The sequence below is a fragment of the Vidua chalybeata genome, chromosome 3 (assembly GCF_026979565.1).
Source record: "Vidua chalybeata isolate OUT-0048 chromosome 3, bVidCha1 merged haplotype, whole genome shotgun sequence".
In the NCBI taxonomy this organism is placed as follows: domain Eukaryota; kingdom Metazoa; phylum Chordata; class Aves; order Passeriformes; family Viduidae; genus Vidua; species Vidua chalybeata.
Window position 1 is genome coordinate 24896927 of NC_071532.1, and position 22420 is coordinate 24919346.

The 22420-nt window shown below is 37.1% G+C and overlaps 1 protein-coding gene across 1 annotated transcript in view; it reads right to left on the reverse strand.

Moving 5' to 3' along the window:
• The window catches only part of KCNK2 (potassium two pore domain channel subfamily K member 2), a 76974-nt gene that overhangs the window by 38130 nt on the left and 16424 nt on the right, over window positions 1–22420 (reverse strand). The gene's annotated exons all lie outside the window — the stretch shown is intronic.

Genomic DNA, 22420 nt, shown 5'->3' on the forward strand with positions numbered 1-22420 from the left:
TGACCTTTGAGGAGAACATATTGATGTCATTCAGTATAAAAGTTTTAAGTTTAATGGATGAAGGTTTGATCTAGTTCCTACTTTGAATAAATAGTTCTGCCAATTTGAAATCACAAAAGCCTCCATTTACTTTTTTCTCTGTCTTTCCTTAAGTGTCAGTACATGTTCTGAAAGCCACAGCTCCCTTTTCATCAAAAGCACAATATCTCTTTGAACTGAAAGACAAGCTAAATGTTTTCCTGAACATAAAATAATATTGTTTCTCTTACCCTAAAACATGAAAGTACATATGGAGATACAAAGTACATACATGGAGATATGCACAGCACAGCAATTATTCAAGCGAAGGATAATAAAGCCTAATGACTTCTAAATAGAGTTGTCCCTGCACTGAGAAGGCACATTAATTAAAGCATATCCTGTGCTCTTTTTTCAGCCTTTTAAGGTGGACTTAAAAAGGGAGGTAAGAACAGTAATATTGATATATATATTCTAATAAGAAGAGTATTAATAGTATTTTCAGCAGATAGCATATACTGATGTTAATTTTTCTATTGTTATTATCACACTCTGAAATGTGTTTCAGAAAAATAACATCTGCCAATTAGACCCACTGAAGGTCACTATTACTCTATTACTACCAGAATAAGCAAATAGTAGATCAGGCTCCTCCTTAATTGGAGGGGAAGTTTCATCAACATTTTAACTGCTGTGAATTCCATATTAGGTCAGTTTGGAAAAGCAAATGAATAGAATTTAAAATTCCCCAGGATCTATTTCAGGGAAAAAATCTATATAGAAAAAGAAATCTGCACTCATTTTCTTTAAATGCATTTGTATTTTCACATAGAAGCTCTTTGCCAGAAAAAGAAAAAAAAAATTAGAAGTTATCTTCTCCCTCCAAAGATTTCCATTTTTTTTAGGAATATGTGATCCTGAAAATCACACCAACATAAGCAAGAATGTCTATTCTAAAGGGTTTCTAAGAAGTCAAATGCTGCAAATTAGTTTCTTCAATTTTTTTTTTTTTGGCAAATAGCAACAGCTGATTTTGCAGAAGCTTCCATAAAAACTGCAAACAGAGAAAAAAATGCAATATATACTTCCCCAATATTACTTGCTTTATACTCAGCTTGAATAAGAAAGTTAGAGTTACTAGCTAGTGTCCGGATATGAAAACAAAATTGTTTCCTATTTTAAATAGTACTCCTAAATGGAATTAGCATGGAAATATATTACTCAAAACATTTTGCAACTCCAGCTGCTTTTGCTTACAGGATCTCATTTTCCTCAAGCATCCAGAGCAGAACCTAACTGGTATAACTGGGTAAACAATTACTGTTTTAAAAATATCCCACCCAAATCCTACATTAATTTGTTTACACTTCAATTGTCTGATTCTATTGGAGACTATTAATCAAGAGAATAATCCTCAGATTATAAGAATTAATTTTCCAGCAAGGAATTAAGATATCAAACTGAAGCCTAACAATTTTTATCTTGCTTTAACCAGGGCTTTTTTGGGGGGCCCAGAAATATTCCTAAGAGCATTTTGTGTCAGTTAGGTATATCTTGCAGCTTAATCTGTCAACACAAAAACAGGGTGGGAAAAATGTTTGTTGCCATTTTGCTTTTACAGTATGGCTCTGTGACTCTTGGCAGGAAAAGAGCCATCAAATGAATTATTTATGTTTACACACCAACAGATGGAAGCTAAATGACCAAGCAATATGTGCTGGCAGCCTAGAAAGTCAACCATATCCTGGGCTGCATCAAAAGAAGTGACCAGCATCAGAGTTATCCTCTACTCTCTGATGAGACCTCACCTGGAGTGCTGCATCCAGCTCTGGGGTCTCCAAAAGGGGGATGTGAAAGTGCTGGTGCAAGTCTACAGGAAGTCACAATCAGAGGGCTGGAGCACCTCTCCAATGTAAACAGGCTGAGAGAACTGGAATTGTTCAGCCTGGAGAAAAGAAGGACTGAGGAGAATTTATAGCACCTTCTGATACCTAAAGGGGATTAAAAGAGAGCTGGAGAGGGACTTTTTACAAGAGCATGTAGGAACAGGACAAGAGAGAACGGGTTTAAGCTAATAGAGGGCAGGTTTAGATTGGGTATTAGGAAGATGATGTGGCTGCGAGGGTGGCGAGGTACTGGAACGGGTTGTCCAGAGAAGCTGTGGATGCCCCATCCCTGGCAGTGCTTAAGGCCAGGTTGGATGGGGCTTTGAGCAGCCTGGTCTAGTGGAATGTGTCCCTGCCCATGGTGGTGGTATTGGAAGGAATCAGATGATCTTTAAGGTCCTTTCCAACCCAGGCCATTCTATGAGTCTATAAATTATATGTCTCTTCATATTCTCAAAGTGGGATTCAACAGTGTAAATCTTCCAATTCCTTTCTTTAAGTGATCATGTACAAGCCTTATGGTATTTATCATCTCACATTTTGAACTTTTCCACACCAAAACCAAAATATCTTGATGGTTTCAGCTAGCTATCAAGACATTAATCAAAACCCTACTGCATCCCAGGTACTGAAGTTAAAAGAATTTAAGCAGAAAATTTTTCTCCCCAAAATAAGACCACAAAGTTACTGTTAGGTGTTTCTGTGGTCCAGCATATGCTACCCCAATCAAAAAGATGAATCCCTGGGACCTAAAGTTTTGCCATACTGTAGTTTCTAAAAACCAATCAAAAGTACTGGTTTTGTATTCAGAACATAATGAAAGAAAGAAAAAAAAGGAAGGGAACATCCCACACTATAAGAATTATAGGTGCATAAATGGCCATAACAGTTCTTCCAGAAGGGACTGCTGGTAATTTGGGTTCCTTGGTACCTGAAGCCTAGAGCACTATATTCATTAAAATTATGAACAACTAGACTAGAAATATTTTTTTTCTAAACAATTCTACTTTAATTTAATTTATACATAGTTATACAATTTAGAAGGATCAATATAGATAAAAAGTTTTGAACCTAAATAAATTCTTAATGAAATACCTACAAATGGAACCTATTCTCAAAAGAAATACTGTTCTCAAATTCATCCTTCAGTAGAATAAAATGGGTAAGGATGTCTTCTAGAGGAAGTCATATTCTTTTCATGTCTTCAATTATACTCATGTAGCATCCACACACAAAAATTAATTAGGTGCAACAGATGTGCCTCTCCTTCTTGTTACTTGTGTCAAGAAAATTGCTCCAGAAATTAGCTCAAGCTAAATCAAAGTGTTCCAGAAATACAGTAACAGTAGCTCTTATGAATCCATATTGCTGCATTTATTGACGCAAACAAGAAATGTCTTTCCAAAAACATAGTAACTTGAGCACTCTTGGCCTCAGTATTCACTTATACAGGTTACAAATACATGCACACTATAATGAAAACAGACCAAATCATGAGTCTCCATAAAAACAGTCAGTCCCCTATCTGTTGAAGTGAAAAAGAGTAATCAAATTTTAAAATCAGGATCTTCAACAGTATATAAAACCTCTCAAAAAACCACCAACATGTACTGGAAACAGTTCTGAAAGTGAAATTTCAGGTTGCCTGTGATGATGAGATGCCTCAGAAGTTTGACATCATGATATGTTGATGATTAAACACAAACCACCTTCCTTATCTTGAGAAGAGTTTTGCCAATTAAAATGCAAATCAACTACCAGGTTAATAGAACCATTTTCAACAAATATCTCTAGAAAAATAATCTGCCTTTGAAGTTAAATATATTTTCCGGTAAGTATTGACCAAAAAAAAAAGTTAGGATCATTTTAATTATATATTTATCTCTTTCTAAATAGGCAATGCTTCTTCCAATTCAAGCAAAGAACACAGTGACCTGAAAATAAGTGTATGCAATTCTAGAGAGGGAGTAACTGGCTCTATATACCAAAATTATTTCCCTGCATATCTTTAAAAAGGCTACTGGATATGACTAAGCCACTTGATGCTACCTCCTCTTTCCTGAACAATAGCCTCCAGATGCTCATTTTCATATATCAGTAGAACTGGAGGGAAAAAATATATATCATAACTGTGATGTCTGCAGTGGAGAAATACAGAGGCCAGAATCAAGCTTTCCATGCAGCCCTCTTCAGCTGAAAACTCTATGGTGTGCCTCAGCTGCACCGCTCAGCCCTGTGCTCATAAACCCTTGGTACACACTACAGAGTTCTAATAAACATCCAGTCTTCCCTGATGCTTCCCACTGTTAACCATCATTTTGGTCAACTGAGAATCTACAAACTACCACACAATTTAGATTAGGAAATGCAGGTTTCCACATAAAAATATCCCCAAACACAAAGTTTTCTCTAGTCAGTATCTAATCTTTGCACATGGCAGCATTTAGCCAACAAAAAATTAATTTCTTACTTGGCATTGATATTCTTGGATGCAGGCTTGCCTGTAACAATAGTGCAAGACTAGGAGAAACTTTGTTCTCAAACCAGCTCGAGACAGAAGGAATTTCAAAACAATTTTTTAGGATGGAACTAAAAGCTACACACTTCTTTAAGCAGCTAATGTTTCCCTTTTACTATCACTCATTTTAAATCCTACCACTCTCAAGCTGATTCAAGAGCAAATATCACCCTGCAAAGTTAATTTCATGCATGTGAAAAATACAGACTTTGAAACAGAATGGATATTCTGGCCTTTGGACTGCCATGTAATAAAATTAAGAGTATAAATTATAATGCAACTTCTTCCTGTAAGAGCTCCCTGAGGAATAAAATCAGCTATTCAAAATTTCTCCACATTCTTTGTGACAAAAAGTAAAGCCATACATGCTGCTAACTCAATTCTTCTTTTTCAAGGAAGCCACGAGCGATGTCCTTCTGCCCCACTACATTTTTAAACTGGTACAAAGGCTACATCTGCTCACTCACCATCATCAGATGTTATTCCCCACAACTGTTTCTGGCATCAGCTACCAGCTACCCCTGTGCTGCTTGTTATCTTCTATAAAATGGAGGAGCAATTGCAAATTTTATAGAAGTGACATGAGATGTCCCAGCTGAAGAGCCTTGAAACCTCAGAACATGATGAGCAGGAAAAAAAGGCAGAAAGTTCTTTTTCACCTACAGTTACCAAGTTAATTTTCTTTTATTTTCTCCTACACTTCTTTCGTAACACCCCCTGCAGAGAAGTCTGACAAACTCTTGAACCCCACAGAATTTAGCTCCAATAAAACCTCTCTGACCAAGACCAGGATCCAGGGCTCAGCCAGAGGCGTTGACCATGGTATGAATTTTCAGCAAAGTTTCTAAGACCTTATCTTCTAGATGATGAATATATTTAGTTTTTCTACCAGAGATTAGACTTACATAAACTAGATCCTTGCTAGGCCTCCCAAGACTCTTGAAAAATCCCTCAGAGACGTTGCATAACACTACGCTGTTCTCAAAGGGACCAATTACATGCATCCAAGATCAGTGCTGCTATCACTCAAAACTACAAATCAGAAACTCAAGCTTACCTGTCAGCCAAGAACTTCAGAAGGACAAAACTGCAGAGCATGAAGTGCTTTCACCCTCCCACCACTCAGGGAAGTATCAGGGCAAAGAGAAGACCAAAATGTCACCACATCAACACTACAAGTTACAGGTCAGCACTGGTGCAGCCATTTGGCTGTGAAAACATCTGTCACCCCAGTTCAGACTGGAACTTCAGGTACCAGAGGTTTCAAATCAGTGTCTACGTATATATACACCAGCTGAGGGGATCATTTTTGTCTTTGCATCCTGGAGACAAGTACATTCAATAGACCTTACACAGCAACTAGAAGGTGTATCAGGTGCATGTAAACACATAAATCATCCAGAACATGATCTTAGGCACAAAATACATATAAGAGAGCTCTGATTTTTCACAGCTGTTCAGCCTCCCTCCTGTTTGCAGGAAAGCAATCAACTTGAAGAGAAATTTCTGTATGAACAGAAGTCATTAACATACACCTATTTGTCTGGAGGTGGCAACAGTAAGTGACCATTAAAAGGTAAAGCCATATATTTCTAGTAGAGATGCCAACACACACGTATATTTGAAAGACCTTGATGCAAACACATGTGTGAAAACATATGGTTGTACCTGTAAATATACATTATTTGTGCTGTCAGGAAATAAAGAATTTTATTGTACACAGATTGTGTCATACTGTTCTTCCTATTGCGTGGCTGAGCCATGTTATTGTAGCCAAATACCAGAAGTCTTCATATTCTTACATACAAGACATTTTTCTGAAGGTCTTTCACTGTTCCAGTTAAGTTATTTTAATTCCCCATTAGCTCTGAGGAAGCTATTGGTTGGACTTGAAAAATCTCTCAGAGACATTGCATTGGACTTGAAATCTTTCTATATGAAGGACAGATTGTCAGAGAATACTTCAGCAGCATCAAAATAAAATAATGAAAATCTAAAGGATAAACAATAGAAAACTAGAATGGCATAGATTTGAAAAATTAAGAATATATATAGCCAAGAAACCTAAAAGTAGTTTCAGTAAAAGTACATTTAGTCTGGACCCTGGTCGTATTCTATTTTTTAATACTATTTTTTCCAGCATGTTTGAGTTAATTTATATTAATATTACCAGAGTGCCTCACAGCAAGAACAAAATGTCATGACTACAGAAAGCCTTGCGAAGCATATGTCTCTACCACAGATCAGAACAGGAGAGTGAAAAACTCTGGAGTTAGGGATCACTGAACTCATAAACACTGAATCCAGGTATACTTCCACGTACATGTTGTCTTCTAGCCTCAAAATCATCCCTTTTCGACAGGAGTCCTCCAAGGCTGTGACTCACAGAGAACTCCCTCATACCTCTCAAACCAGACATTCACACAGATATCTGTATGCTCAGGACACAGCATTTTAACTACACCACGTGTCACACAGGCATTATTTTTAAATTTCTATGGTTCGATATGATTCTATCTGACTCATGTATAGATTTACTAGCTGCATCTATGAATACTGTCAGATGTTAAATCTGCTTTTCTCTCTGGAATGTTTAGATTATAATTTCTCTAGAAATTTCTTTGTAATTTAGTATCTAGCTATATTTAATGATAGTGCCATATGCAATGTATTATGTGACAGATTTATTACTAGTCGCTCATCACTGGACCAGCCCAAAAAGTAAGTGATAAATAATAAAATGAAGCATCCCCAGATGGTGGCCCTGCTGTCTCCATGTCCCTTCCTCATTCAGATATAGGCTACAGCCTTTCCTGGTAAGGTGGTTCTGTTACTTCTGTGGTTATTTTTCCAGGTGAGTTCGGGGCAGGGGTGCAGATGGAAAAGGAGACAAGGTGGGTGTAGATGAACCAACACAAAAATTATGTTATCAAAAGATAACAAAAGACGGGGAGAGAAGGAAAGAGGCTCGAATAAGAAGCCAGCACAGGATGATGAACACCCACTTGGACTTCCAGATAACTCAGAGGAACATCCCAGTTTTGTATGTGTATCCTTCTTTACAATTTTTTCAGAAGCTGTATGCCAGACAGGCATAGCATCCCCAACTCACTTTGCACTACTCTGTGTCCAATAGTCCCTTGTCAATGAGGGACCATCCCAGCTGCTTTCTTGGCTTCCCTTGCTATGAATTTTTGGTGTTTGTTAATAAGCAAATCTCTGTGGGAACATTTTCACAGAGGGCTGCACTTGAAGTTTCCATCATCTCTCTGTGTGACTATTTAGCAACATGCTGCTCTAGCAGGCATCTGGCAATCTTTCACATCTTCCAACAGCTTTCAGTACTTCCTTCCTCTGGCCCATCATTAAACAGGTGCTTTAAGTAGATCACAAAAAATATCCTTTGGAAAACCTTGAACTCTCTGGATGAGGGTGAGAATGAAGCAGTTCAATCCTTGCTTCCAGTGAATGAACCATCTTAGAACCACAGGAGTTGTGAGAGACAGGAACGATGCTATGAAATATTTGTCACTCGTCTGAAACACAGCACAGCATGTGTCCTCAGCAAAGAGATGCTGCTCACTGCTGCAAGCACCTCTGTTGGCAGGGAACACACCATGCCTGAGACTGACAGGCCACTTCCATGGTGGATAACATTATATATTCATATCCATGCACACACATTCAGATGTCTGTCAAATGTAGGGTTTACAGAGCATCGCAGTGTAAAGCCTCCCACACCCACCAACTCACGAGGGGTTGGCTTCTCTAAAAGTCAGATCCAAAATTTCTCAATGCTAATGAGAGCTGAATATGTCTCTTATCCTGCCATCAACACCTAATTTCTAGTTCTAGGGAATGTCTCTGCATTTCTTTGGTTCCCACGTCTATTGCCCTCTCAAGGCAGCAGAGCACAGGACAGGACTTGTTCAGCCAGACGGAGCCTGGAGAGGGGATATCTCTAAAATGAAACCAAAGTACTACAAAATATGTTCATGATTGACAAGGAATTACGAATGCTTCATTACCTATCATGTCTCTAAATTAATTTATTCTTAATCTGATCTCTTATTTTTAGCAAATTACAGAAAGGATGATTGCTTTTAATTAGTCTCCATGAGTTACCACTCTGAGAAGTATTAGACAATTAATATATAAGGTTGGGGTGCTCTAAATATCAAATATAAAGCATGGTGGGAGAAAAAAAAGAGGAGCACAGATGGGTCTTTACACTTCCACTGTCAGTTCTGTACTTGCTATTTTTATGATGATGCAGTAGCATGCCATTATGGAAATCTGATTTTAAAAATTAAGTGAGAACAATACACATTTTAAAATGTTTTGTTGTGAGAGTGGAGGCACAAGCCTCTCAATATCTGCAAGATGATTCAAACAATTCATAGGGAGCCCTCTTATTATCAGGATGGCAGAAGAATATAAGTAGAATAAAATGACAGGAAAGCAAAGTGTCTTTGAGTAGAACATTGGATACAATTAGAAAAACAACAGTATTTTGTGTGAATTAGACCATCCTCAGCCAAGCCCAAAAAGCTTATCTTTTCTTCCAGCTGTTTTGAGTGGGTCTAGTAAAAGATAGTCCTTCTTTCCTAAAAATCATACCTCTGCGGACAAAATAATTACCTGTTAGTGAATTCAAGTCATATTACAGCCATTTTTCTCAATCATAATTTGCTATGGTTTTTATCAGTATGTAGCAAGACTTGCTCATAAAAAAACAAATCCCTAAAAACACATTCTTCCAAACTCTTAATAGAGTAATAGTGATCTTACCCTACTGCAATCTACTCCTGCATACAACCATTCCCATACTTATGAACTGCCTTCACTGGACTCGACTGAGAAGTCTTTTAATTTTAAAGATAATTTTAAAAATTAATTTTAAATTAATTTTAAATTAATTTTTTTTAAATTACCTATTTCTTTCCTGTCTATATCTCCTTTACTACTGTTGCCATTGATCTCCAATGTTGTTTAAAACTCTGTAAATCTCTCTACTGTACAGGATTGAATATTCTCCATATTAAATTATCATGTAGGTTCATCAAGCTCACTACCACTGGGGCAACTGCCAGGGCTGGTTAACCTGAAGGGTGGCAGAACACAACATAAAATACAGAGCACAATCCTTGGTCTTTGCAGCACACTGATGATCTTTCATACAAAAAAAATATCTTTCTGCACCAAGCTCCAGACAAACTGACAGTGTACATTGGACATAAAAGAAATTCAGCTTTCTCGCTACACCAGTGGGGTACTCTATGCAAACATTGCTCTCTCCTTAAATAATTCAAAGAAAATGAAAATAAAGAACAACAAGTTGGTATCTTATCCTGTGCACTAACCCAAAAATCAACAGGGATGCCAGCATTTTTTCCTATTTATACGAGACCTACCACTCTGCAGCTTCAGAGTTACCTCTGAATTCATGTATTAAACAAGACACCTAGCAATGAAATCTTTAATTCTTGCATTTCAGTATCTTCTCTCCCATCTGACACTATCTTGGTCTTAATATTCTACTTGCAGCAATTGCTCAGTTATAATGCATATGCATTTCTGATAGCACTGACTCATTTCTTCTCTAATTCCTGCTGCAGAACAACACTGGCTACTGCTCCTTTTACCCCAGTCATAGCTACAACACAGCTTGAAAATTGCAAGATAAAACCAAAGGCCAAAGAGTACCAAATAACAACTTCTCCAAGTCTTCACTGACTATAGTGGACAAAGGGTCTATGGGTTTACTTGAACAATCAAATCTACCTCTCATATTTGTCTGTAGATGTGAAAATGCTGAACAATTTAACAGCAATGACTAATTAGCAGTCAGAAGTTCAGACAAGAGCATGAAATGCTTGCAAGCACAGATTTGAAAGCTATTTACTATGGTGAAAAATATATTCATCATAAGTCATTACAAATTTATAGAAGTCTCTTCACACAGATGATCTACAAACCATCTCATAGCAAAATAAGGCATTTTAGGCAAGTGGAAACCTAAATTACATTTTTATGTAGCCTAAGAAAACATCACTTCAGGGCTCAGATGAAGCTCAATAAATCCCATAATGAGACACAAAAATTAAAAATTTCTCAGTCTGGATGGTCTATAATGGAGCAGTGAATCAGATAATGGATTCTTGTTCTGGTAAGAACATTTTATCTGGCTACTTTTCAACTAGACAGTAGACAGATATACGGTCAGAGAAGTTCTTTCTCAGGCTTTGAATTTCACTTTCCAATTGTACTGTCCAAAGCATGGAGCAAAGTTTACAGCCCCTAATACATGTCCTTTCATACCTACCATTCTTTCTTCCAATGGGGAAAAACCAGAGCAAGCCAGAGAGAAAAAGTTTCTGGGCCTTCACAAGACTCACTGGCATGACTCTTAGTGCCCTAACACATGCCAAATTCCAGGAAATGTATTTTCATACACCTATTTCTCCAAGCAGCAATCATGGTTGTTCAACAAGCTCAAATGCTGGGCTTTTTGCAAGTAATCTGTGTTTTTCTGACCAGAGGGAATTTATCAATAAATGCATGAATTGGTATCTGCAGGCCAGTCTGAAGAGAAGAAAAGTTTAAGCCAGCAATGATGCTGGCAGATTTCTAAAAGCATTTGATGATATCAGCATTTGATGATTTCAGCATATTCCAGTCAAGAACTGGAACAGGCCACCCAGGGGAATTACTGTCCCTGGAAGTGTTTAAAAAATATGTAAATGTGGCACTTGAGGACATGGTTTAGTTGGTTAACACTTGAACTACATTTTTTCCAACCTTAACTGTTCTATAATTATATGAATCTATATTTATGTCCAAATCTAAGACTATATTCAGACTGCCAACAGAACTTTAGAGTGGGTGCCAAAAATGTGTAATCAAAGACCTTTTTAAGCAATTAAAAGTAACAGAGTTCTTGCCTATAGAGGATGTTACCTACTTAAAATTGAAATGAGAAGGTTTAATAGCCCCTGGCATTACTTTATCTTATTTAACTAAAATACTATAGAGTAAGAATGAAAGATTTGCCACTACAGCGGAAAAAAAAAAAGTTCCAGTCTTTTTAAGTTAGTTTGTTGTGGAATTTTTACAATAGTATTCAAATATCACAAAAATAGATTATGTAAATTAAAAGTAGTACAGCTCCTTAATCTGAGAGAACTTTGAAGCCAAAATATTTTTTTGCAGAGCTAGGAGATAAAAATTAGCAGTTTTAACTGTAAAATACAAGATACCTCTCTAACATGTCATCAGTAAAACTGAGCAATACAGACACTTGGGATGCTTGGCTGTGTTGTTACCTTTACGACCCAAAATAATTGTTTCCAAGAGTTTGTTATCAAAATAAACAAGACAGAAAACAACAGCACAGAGACCAGCACAGCAGATGGCAATCACCATGCATCACACAGCAAGAAAACCTCAAGGACCTGCGAGCCAAAGTCATCCATCCCTCCATGTTTTCCCTAGTACCAGTTTGGTGCCACACTCTCCAAAGAATTCAGCTAAACTGAGCAATTCCCCACTACTACATGATCCAATAACATGACTTCAGAATCAAAGTCTACAAAATTCACAGGTGAATGAATAATACTCTAGCTAATGATGGTGGTTGAGAAGTTAAAAAAGACAACTAAAATATTCTGAATTTGGAAGAGTAGAAAAGAGGAACTTCCTTCCTATGCAGCCTCTTCAGACAGGACAAGTTTTCACACGTTGACAAAATGCTAACAAATACTAAAAGCAATGTGATCCTTCAAGTATCTGTCTTTACCAAAAAGAAAAATCCTTCCTGAACTAAAATAAGCTGCACAAATAATGCCAGTGACAGAAGAGTTTATTTAGTTAGGCCCACAAGTAGCAAGTGTTGTCAATCCATTCTGGAGAAGTATTGAATTCAGATTATAAGCCTGGAGAAAGGAAGTGAGATGAAAAATCTATACAGCAACACAGGATGACAAGGAAACAATTATTCAGGAGTCACAGTTGGAGCCTGCTATAAGAAACAAGGAAGAGCTAAGACAACATATCTAGTTCTTCCTTTTGCTTACAACCTGAGAAATTCTCATGACATTCTAGCAGGTACAAAATAACACCAGTGTTTTCAAATCAGATCATCTTTAACCAGATAAAGGTTTAAAACTGGATACTGGAACTTAAACCACACAATTTATAAAGAATACCAAGTTCTGTGGAATGGAAACAGTGTTTACATTCAAAGCATCAAAAGCCACCTCAGCATAGCTAGATTTTGTAAAGCATTTAAATTTTCAAGATTGCAGTTCTTTTTCCTGCTCACACTGCTAAATACTTTTGTTATTATCCCTCTAAATATTAGAGTGATACTCCCATACCCACAGTATCTGAGTATATTGAAATACTGATTTCAGATAGACAGCTGGTTTTGAGTAAGGATCCCTGCAGGTAAGGTAGACTAACTGAAAACATGAACAAATTTCTGTCCAGGGAGACTTGAATTCACACAGTTTGTGTTGTTGCTATGAAGCAACCACAGCAAAGATGTCCAAATGAAGTAGTGTCCTGTCTTTAATTACACTTGGCTTTCTCCATGCTCTGGTTACTGGTTCAGCAAAACTCATCAGAATCCCACACAAATGCAGGGAAGGGAGGAAATCACATCTCCAGTGATGCCACGAAGGAGAAATAATCTGCAGATTTGTCCCCACAGAACCAAAAGTTGAAATACTTCAGATACTAATTTCCTACAAACATCAAAGAGTATTTCTAACTGCTTTAAAAAACCCAACCAAACAAAACCAAAGTCCAACCAAACAAAACCCAAATTTAAAAAAATCAGAAACTGTCTCACCTAGAAGAAGATGATTTTCACGAAGTAAATTATCTAGCAAGACAAAGATGTTGTTCTCCCAGTCCTGCTGTGCAAGCCCAGACTAAAATTTTAAACAGTAATATTCAATATAAGACACTTTCAGCAAGACAGTAACACCTCATATGTTTTACAGACTAATAGCTGTACTACCACACAATTTATTTGCTTTTAGGTGGTATGTAGTAGACAATTATCCTCCCTTTAGCTTACACCACATTTTTTTCACACCTGGAAAAGCATCTATACATTGGTAAAACTCAGCATGACCAGAAGGTAGGTAAGCATATATATAGGACTTTTCTACATCATCACCTAAATTATGCACCTCTCAAGTCTTCCTTACTACTAGCTTACTTTTAATTTGCAATTAACATGCCTTTTGTAACCATTAACATGCCTTCTGTAACCTTCTGCCAAATGAAAAATTGGAGTCATCAGACTGTAATGTTGTACTAAACAAATATATTTGCACTAGCAGTTCAAATTAGATAAATCAAAATTTATCAGTTTTTATCCTCTTGATCTTGTGATTATCTGCATATGCAATGCTTATTTCTGTAGAAATTAACTTTTATTCTTGAGAAATATGAATTTTTAACACACACTGAGATGCAAACTACAACTTTGCTTGCAGTCATACCAACTCATACAGCTCTTGTAAAAGGATGACACCAGAGAGTGAGATTCTCCAAAGCACCAGAGGATTCAATACAGACAAAAATCACTAAAAAAAGTTAATGGATTTTGTTAATTTCCCCTTTGCCTGTATTTCTACCCAGCTTCCCTTCTGGTTTTCAGGGCTTTTTTTTAATGGAATCAAGCTGCTGGCAGTAATGAGAAATCTATAAAATATGGAGAAGTCTCATTGTCTAAAAAGGAAACACATTCATGTAATGCTAATGGATACTCCCATATGCTGTAGTGATACTTGAATGATATTTTACTCCATAATGCTGTTGGCACAAGGCAGCAGATTTTATACTAGTGGCACTTCACTTCAAGAAATCTTTAAGGTCTCTTACACTATCAGTACTACATCCTTTCTATATTCTTGGGGTGGGGGGGAAGTTATCTTTCTGAATCATTGAAATAGAATCAACTGGTAAACCTGACCAGCTGTTGGGAATGGTACAGCCAAGTCTGCACGAAAATATTTGGGTGAATATGGGTTAAAGGGTGTTCCTTAAGCAGATCTTAGCTCTCAATTCAGGGAATTCCACTGGAATATCCAGGCCCAGCCATTCCTCATGAGCACTAGTGCCTACCCTGCTCCGACCAGCCAGAATGCCAAGTGACATTCCTGGCACCTGGGAATTGTACAGGTGATGCGTATGTCAACCAAAGCCTCAATGCAACACAAGCAACCTTCTTCAGATCTTAATTCCCAGAGAGATAAACCACCTCATTTTACACTCAGATTAACACAATAGGCAAACAGAGTGTGATTTATATCAGGCACATCAATTCAGCCAGATCTGCAAAAACTGCTTAACATCCAGAATTCATGCTAGAAATATCTAAAAAGTGTCTACCTTCTATGGTGATCAGTAAGCAGAAATTCCAGCTGATAGTGAACTTTTCTTTCAAAAGAGCTTACATGTCCCCGTGCTAGTCTTATATCATGAGTCCCCACCCCCCCAAAAAAACAAAAACAAAAAAAAAACCCAAAAAAAACCAAAAAAAAACAACAAAAAAATTTAAAAAAAATTTAAAAAGCAAAAAAAACCCAAACAAATCTATGATGGATTACAGCTGCCTTTCCCTCTTTAAAAGCTGCTTCTGCTTAGCAGCTCAACTAAACAAACTGGAAACAGTTGTGAATGAAGTAGCACATAAAGATAAACAGCTTAACATGGTCAAAACTTACCAACAGACCAGCTGAGGGGGATACACACTGTGAACAGGTGCTTTTATTTTGGCTTCTAAACCTTACCCACTCAGTGATCCCAATGTAGAAGCAAAGTACAAAACATTTGCTTTTTTCAGTGTTTTCCAAAATCCTGTGCCGCTGTTTGCTGATAGGATTTGAGGTTCTCATGGTTGGTTGCACCACTCCTTATCCAGTTACAAAAAAGGAGCAGGAAATAATCCCATTCATCTTAGCATTCTGCACACAGTGTAACCCTACTTGGCAACTCTTCCTCGCATCCTTTCCTTTATTCATAGCAACAAGCTTTTGTAAACTGGGAATGGAAATGGACATGATCAGGAGGCTCAGAAACCCTTTTCTAATCAGCCAGTGATGAGAAATCTGAATAAAGAAAATAAAATTCAGTTTCATTAGCACACTGGAATTAACAGAGCAAGCTGTGAAAACTTCACTGCTCATTTGCAGTGTAAATTGGGGACTGTCACAACTGACAAATTGACATTTTCACTCCACAACATGACTTGAAGTTCTAAGCAGAACTGCTTTAAGCATAGCCTGTTGTTTAGGAAATTACAAAAAGGTAATGGAGTGATGAAAAGCTGCAAACCTGGCAATTTGTTTTAACACAACTATTTTCAGGTTTTGAAGAAAAAAAGAAAGATAAAAGCTCAAAAAGTGCAAGTACATCAAACTGCAAAAATGGTCCATCTTCCTTCTTTCTTGGCAAGACCCAGCAATAAATAGACACCATACCAAAACAAAATTGTCAGTGCTGCCTAGCAGGAAGCTTATCAAAGACATTTAAAAGGCTTCTTTTATGAAAACCTAATTTTAATGAAGTCACATCAGTGTAGAAGACCATTCCAGGTGGTCAGAAAAAATATTCCAGAAACTCAGTGTTGCAAGCAAAGAAAGTAGTTAGCAGAACTCTGAATCTAAATTCTAAAAGAATAAAAATGTGTAAAAAGAAAGATCAGGCTAAAAACTATACGAAATGTCACTGATGCCACCACCTTCCCTAAAGAGACAGCATCCCTTCATACCATCCAGTGCCAAATTTCTTGTCCAGAATTCAGAACTTACCAGATAAAAAAACTCCCTTGTACATTCACACAACTAAGAGGCTACATCACCTTAACCTATTCTACTATAACTGATAACTTAAAGTAACAAGATCACCAGAAATATCAGACCCTGAATATGGCCCACAGAATATGCAAGTGATTGCAATTTACCATGCAAGTGCTTGCACATCAAATTCCTGTGTATCAAACCAGAGCAGGTAGAAAAGAAGAAAAAAAAATTCACTTCTCTGCATAAGTAAAGCTGTGTATTATTCCATAAACTTGCACTTTTTCAATTTCAGGGCTACACTTGGCAATGTTGAGTATTTCCTTAGTCCCAATCATTTTGGTCAGTGAGGCTCAATTTGTTTTCTGTGATTTGCTCATTCAATTTAATTCAATTTTTCTGATATACAAGCCCTCAATGTCTCTAACTGAGCTCTTCATCTAATATAATTTCCTTTCAGCTCTTCAACTTCATCCTTTCTCCACCACTGTCCCAGGTTCCCTAGCTCTCAACAGTCTTATCCTAATTATTGCTCCTGTATCTTGTACTGTCCACGTATTATATCTTTGGCATTCAAGTCAGATAAGCCCTCTTTTCCACTGTCTGAGCAAATGCTGGAGAAAATTGAGGGCATAGTGGTATTACACTTTCAACTCACTCTTCCCGGGAGAAATAATTACCAAGGAAATTTTGTTTAGTCACTACTGCCCTGGGAGAGAGTATGCTGAGTTCAGATGAAATATTTGGAGGATTGTGTTGCCAAATCCTAACAGGTCTCTCCAGAGCACAATGGAAGCACTGTTTGTCAACAGCCAATCTGGGTCAAATTCAGACACTTATTCAAAAGTACAACAAAAGAAGCAAAGGAAATAAATTAGAATGGAGCAAAGAGAGACTAAAAACCTAATTTAGTTCCAACAACTATGAAGGACAGCAGCACAGGGATGGGAAGGCAAGCACAACACTAACCTGGAGGAAAGAATGAGTTCTGAAGAGATCTCACGGGGATTTTTTTTAAACCTAAAAATTCTTTCTGTTGATATCTTATCAGATGAGATATACATGTTTAACACACTTTGAGAGTCAATGTGACTCTCAGGAGAGCAGCCGGAGTTTTCAATGGAGTCCTCTGCAGAGCAAGAGATGGAAGGAGCGTTTCCACTTCATTCCCCAGTGACCTCTGTAGCATGTCTCTTACTACCACATTTTCACAGACCATAAATTTTAACCACTTTTTTTTCTGCACTGGTCTGCAGCTGGTCTTATCAGCTGGTTATACTCAGCCTTGCCACACACAGACTCCTGCAAGAAGCTCTATGAAGTCTGGACCTGTGCAGCCAGGCTATCAGTAGAGGCTGAGATCCTCGATCTTGCTTTGATGAAGATTATTTCTAGTAGAGGAGAGGAGCCCTGAAAGAAACAGGTCCTTGGAAGCCCTATACTCCAATGTCCACTGAGAGTTAAGTTCATTTAAGAAATGGACACAAATGCAGATTTAATTACTGATATGATGAAGAAAAGTCACATATCGGAATATTTTTCAGGCAAATGTATTTTATGGTTTTTTTTAATTTCAGGAGTTTTTCTCCAATCGCCTCCTCAATCACCTCAGCATTTGCACTTCACTTTCTTTTGCTTGCTTCTTCTCTCTTGCCTTACAAATACATAAACAGAAATTTAAGTATTTAAACTCTGATAAGCTGCAATCTTGTAAAATGAAGCTTTTATGCTCATCCTCAAAATCCTTGTTTCTCCTTTGGTGGCACAAACAAATAAAAAATAATATTTTCTAAGATAAGCATGTGATATTTCTTCCTTTTCTGAACTAGGAGAAGAAGTTTTTCAATGTCATTTGCACATTTTTAGCTTTATGATTATCTGACATAATAGGTAACACATCTCATTATGAACAATATTTGCCTTTTTGTAACGTCAAAAGTGTTTTGTATCTTTTAGTTGTCAGCACATTATTCTGTAACCTTGTATTTCAAAAATGCAGTGGAATGGTGCCAGAAGGGACAGTTTTAGCAGCAGGATTTTATTATTGTTTCAAATCAACAAGCAATGTAATAAGACTTTCTAAAATACCCTGACTTCACAAGCAAACCTTTTGTCCAGCCAGTGGGAAAATGACAGAAGGAATGATTCCTTAAAGTGAAATTTCATTAGAAACTAAATAGCTAAATGCAGCTTTAAAAATGACAAATTTCTTGTCAAAACCATAAATCTATTTTTCAGTATTTTAGCTGCTTGCTATTCACATCTGTTCCTTAAAATGCAAATATTTATACATTTTTCTTCTATTTTTCTATTTTTTGTGGGGTTTGTTTGTTTGTTTGTTTGTTTTTGCATTCACATTCCTCTGCACACTTTAATAACGGTTGCTACACCTTTGGACCCCAAAACACCAGATTCCCGAAACACCCCAGAACCCCAGATTCCCCATCTTCATGAACCTAAATTAAAGACATTAGTCATGAATAAACTTCTCAAGAGGTTCAGTTTCCATTGAACACCAGGTGTTGGGTTCAAAAATCAAGGGCTGGTGGCAACAAAAGTGAAAAAGGACAAGAAGAAATGATGTGTCTTTTACTTTTGTAAGTAAATTTGTGATTTACTTACTTAAAAGTAATTTGTGTCCATTACTTAAATGAACTTGGTGGACATTGAAGTATAGGGCTTCCGAGGACCTTTTTGGATTTGTTGGACCCAGTTTTTAGCAAGTGTTGGATTTGGACATCAATGGGGCTGTGTTGCATCCTCGAGTGCTAAGGCATTAAAGGAGCTCTGTTTGAAAGGACGCACTCCGACAAACCACAGCTACCAGTGAGGCTGCTGGCACTGCCACCATGCTCTCAACTGCCATCCAAGACACTCCATCTTCCAGGAGGCTGAATAAACTCTCTTCCCATATGTCTACCTTGCAGTGCTTGAAAAAATCATGACAGACTGTCTGGAGTAAGAGTGGAAATTCTTTTAGATGAAGATCCGAAGTAGGCTAGTAGAGGTTCTCGGGATGCGGTTTCGTGTATTAGAGAGGACACTACATTTTTTATGTGCTGAGACACCAGACATTTGGGAAAACAACTTGCTGAGCTCAAGGCCTTGGCGTGTCTTCTTTGTTTGTTCATTTTACTAGACACGGGTCTCAAGCTTCAAAATGACTGCTTTTTTTACCCTGCTGCCAATATAAAACTTTCCCCACCCCTAAAACATAAATCTGGGGGAAATTGGGGTGTGTACAGGTTGTATTTGTAAGCCCATTGTTGAGTTCAGCTACCTATTGAAGGAAATAAACCAGAGGTTACAAACCATGCACAGTGCCAGCAATGAACTCGCAGAATAAAAAGAGAGGGAAAAAAAAAAAAAAAAAAAAGGCATAAAGGTCATTTTCCCTTCTTCCTTAGCACTATCTCCAGCTTTATGATTAAGTTACCATTTTTCTTGCTTTTCTCCTCAACCTTCTTTTTAATTTTCTTTGGTCATGTGGTCTTGGAGCAGGACTGACTGGATAATGACATTTTCAGGTTCTTTTGAGGTTTGCAGGTTCTTTTGTAAAGAGGTTCTTTTGTACTTTGCAGCATGCATAGTATCCCAGGGAACAATGCAACAATATTTTTCATAGATAATTTCATATTCCCATTTCCCTCTGTTACCCTTTCCCCTCTAAGAGACTGTCTGAAACCATTCCATATGCACAGACTAATAATCATGCAATTTCACATCTCTTTGTTGAGACGAGGTATATTTGTTCTGGAAATATATTCACAAGCAAGAACACCTAACTAAGCCAGCCAAAGATATAACCCTTCCTGAAACGAGTTCTGTGCTGCAGCACAGTAGTAAATGCAAAGCTAAAACCAACAACCTGCTCTAAAGAAAGCCTTGTGAAACTGTTTGATTATGACTCTCAATTAAATCCACTTTTTAGAAAAGATCTAGTAGCAGTATCACATCATATTCTATTCCAACTGATTTTTCTAATTTTATATTAGGCACTGTAACATTTACTGAGTCGCATGAAGGATTATAACAGATTTCAAAAAATGTTACATAAATACTAAGCCACGTTTTCTGAAGTGCTGCCTCTGTTTCTGTGAGCTGGCTTTGGAACTCTATAGACATAATGCCACCAGAAGAGTGCCTTTCAGAAACCTACAGGAGATCCAGAAGATGCTTCTAGTCTGCTCCAGCAGCCACCAAAACAGATAGCCAATATTTTTCATGTCACTGTTACTACTGGGATACAACAAGAACAGTAACTGCAAAACAGTTATTTATTGCTTAGGCAGATGCTAAAGGCTTTATTTATTATCCTCTCCCCAGAAACCAAATATTTGTGGGATGCAAGTGCTACTGCCAGTAAGGAAAGGCTTTGCTTTCATTAAAGGAAGGTTTGAGAAATTCTATTAATAGACTACTGGTTCCAATTGAATGTCTTAGATTCTTACATATCATCAGGAAGAGTGTGGGCTAAGTGATATGGTAAAATTATAGTAATAAGTGGTTTGGAAAGCTACAAAATCTGCAGCAACACTGGAAAGCTATCATTGTCTCTAAATGTTAGTAATCCCTTTTCTCATCTGCAAATACTTCTTAAGGTATACAGACTAAAGGATGTAATATTTACAAATTTTATTCACATTTATTGAACCGCATTTACAAATTATTTCTGTAAAGTTATTCTATGAATTTACATAGTCCTGTCTTTGTCCATAGAGAATATCTGTAGTATTTGTCTGAAACCTACGGCAGCTCTCTGGAGATGCTCATAAACCACATTTTGACTCTCTTGAGAAATCAAGTTATTATTACTGTATGCCCTCTAGCTGGAAGGAATGCCTTCATCTTCAAAAAGTTACTCATATACTCATAGGTACTGTTCTGAACACAAAATCACTTGCTGGCACGTAATTACACAAAGATTAAGGGAAAGGACACCCAGCTGTTCTGCTCACCACCATTTTCCCAGGTACTTCACTTTTCCAAGTGCTTTTCACCACAGCACCACCTTCTGTCACACCACAAGCCCTGTGAGCCATGGTTCACAGCATTAAGACAATGCCAACCACACTACAGCTTTCATATAATCTTGCTTCCCTTGGATCCTGAGAAAAGCTGAGAAGTGCAACTGGCTGGGAGCTTCCCACCAGAAAGGGTCCATGATGAAAGAAACCTAGCCACTCCAAAGACAAAATATTTTATGGAAGACCTTTTTCCCCCATTTTTTTCTCAGGCTGCTATCACAAACCTTGAAACAAATATTTACTGCTGCCCAGTCTGACCTGCTTCTGACAACTCTGGTTTGCAGAAACAACCTGAAATATTAATTTTCAAATGTATTTCCTATTGAGTTATCTTGCCTCTTGGGAACAGTGGATCAGAGGCCTGGATGCCTTTGCAGATCCCTGCTCTCTGCTAAGCTGGACTTACACATGGCTTGGTAGAAGCAGGTCAGTAAATTAAATCAAAAAAACATTTTGATTTAGAAAAGTCTTAGTACTACTTTGAAAAAGAGACAGTGAGACAAAATGTTCCACTGCTTTAAAATAATTTTTGAAGTTTTAATTCCTTAAACACTTTTCATATGTTAACTTTTATCCTTATTAGGAAGTGAAACAACTATTATGCATTTTCTATAGGACCAGGGATGCTTACAACATAAAGTTTAGTGCTGCCCAAAGAGGATAACATAAGACTGATCACAACTCTGTCCTTTCAAAGGTCTTGCTTTTTTTGGTTATAATCTTTAATTTTAATTTGATTTTTCAATACTTTTTCAATACTTGGTTTTTATCACCATGAGGAGGTGTTACTATAAAATCAGTAAGTTTGCTGCAAATCAAGGAGGTAAGAATTTCTCTGTTTTCACCAAACCTCTGTTTCAGTTACTCTAGATGTAGAAAAATATCACATAGGCACAATATTCATATTCACAATATTAATAAATGTCAACATGTTTATACTTAAACACACAAAAAATATGGTACTTATGCATTTCTACATAAAGAAAAAAGGTCCAGACAACACTTGAAAAGAACATCCCCTTCCACCACATATGCATATAAATATTATGTAGTGATAATTATTGCAAATATGCTACAAATCCTTACATATTACTCTCATTTTTTTCTCATGATTTCATCTTCAAATTTCCATCTATCTTTGTGAATGCCCTTTTT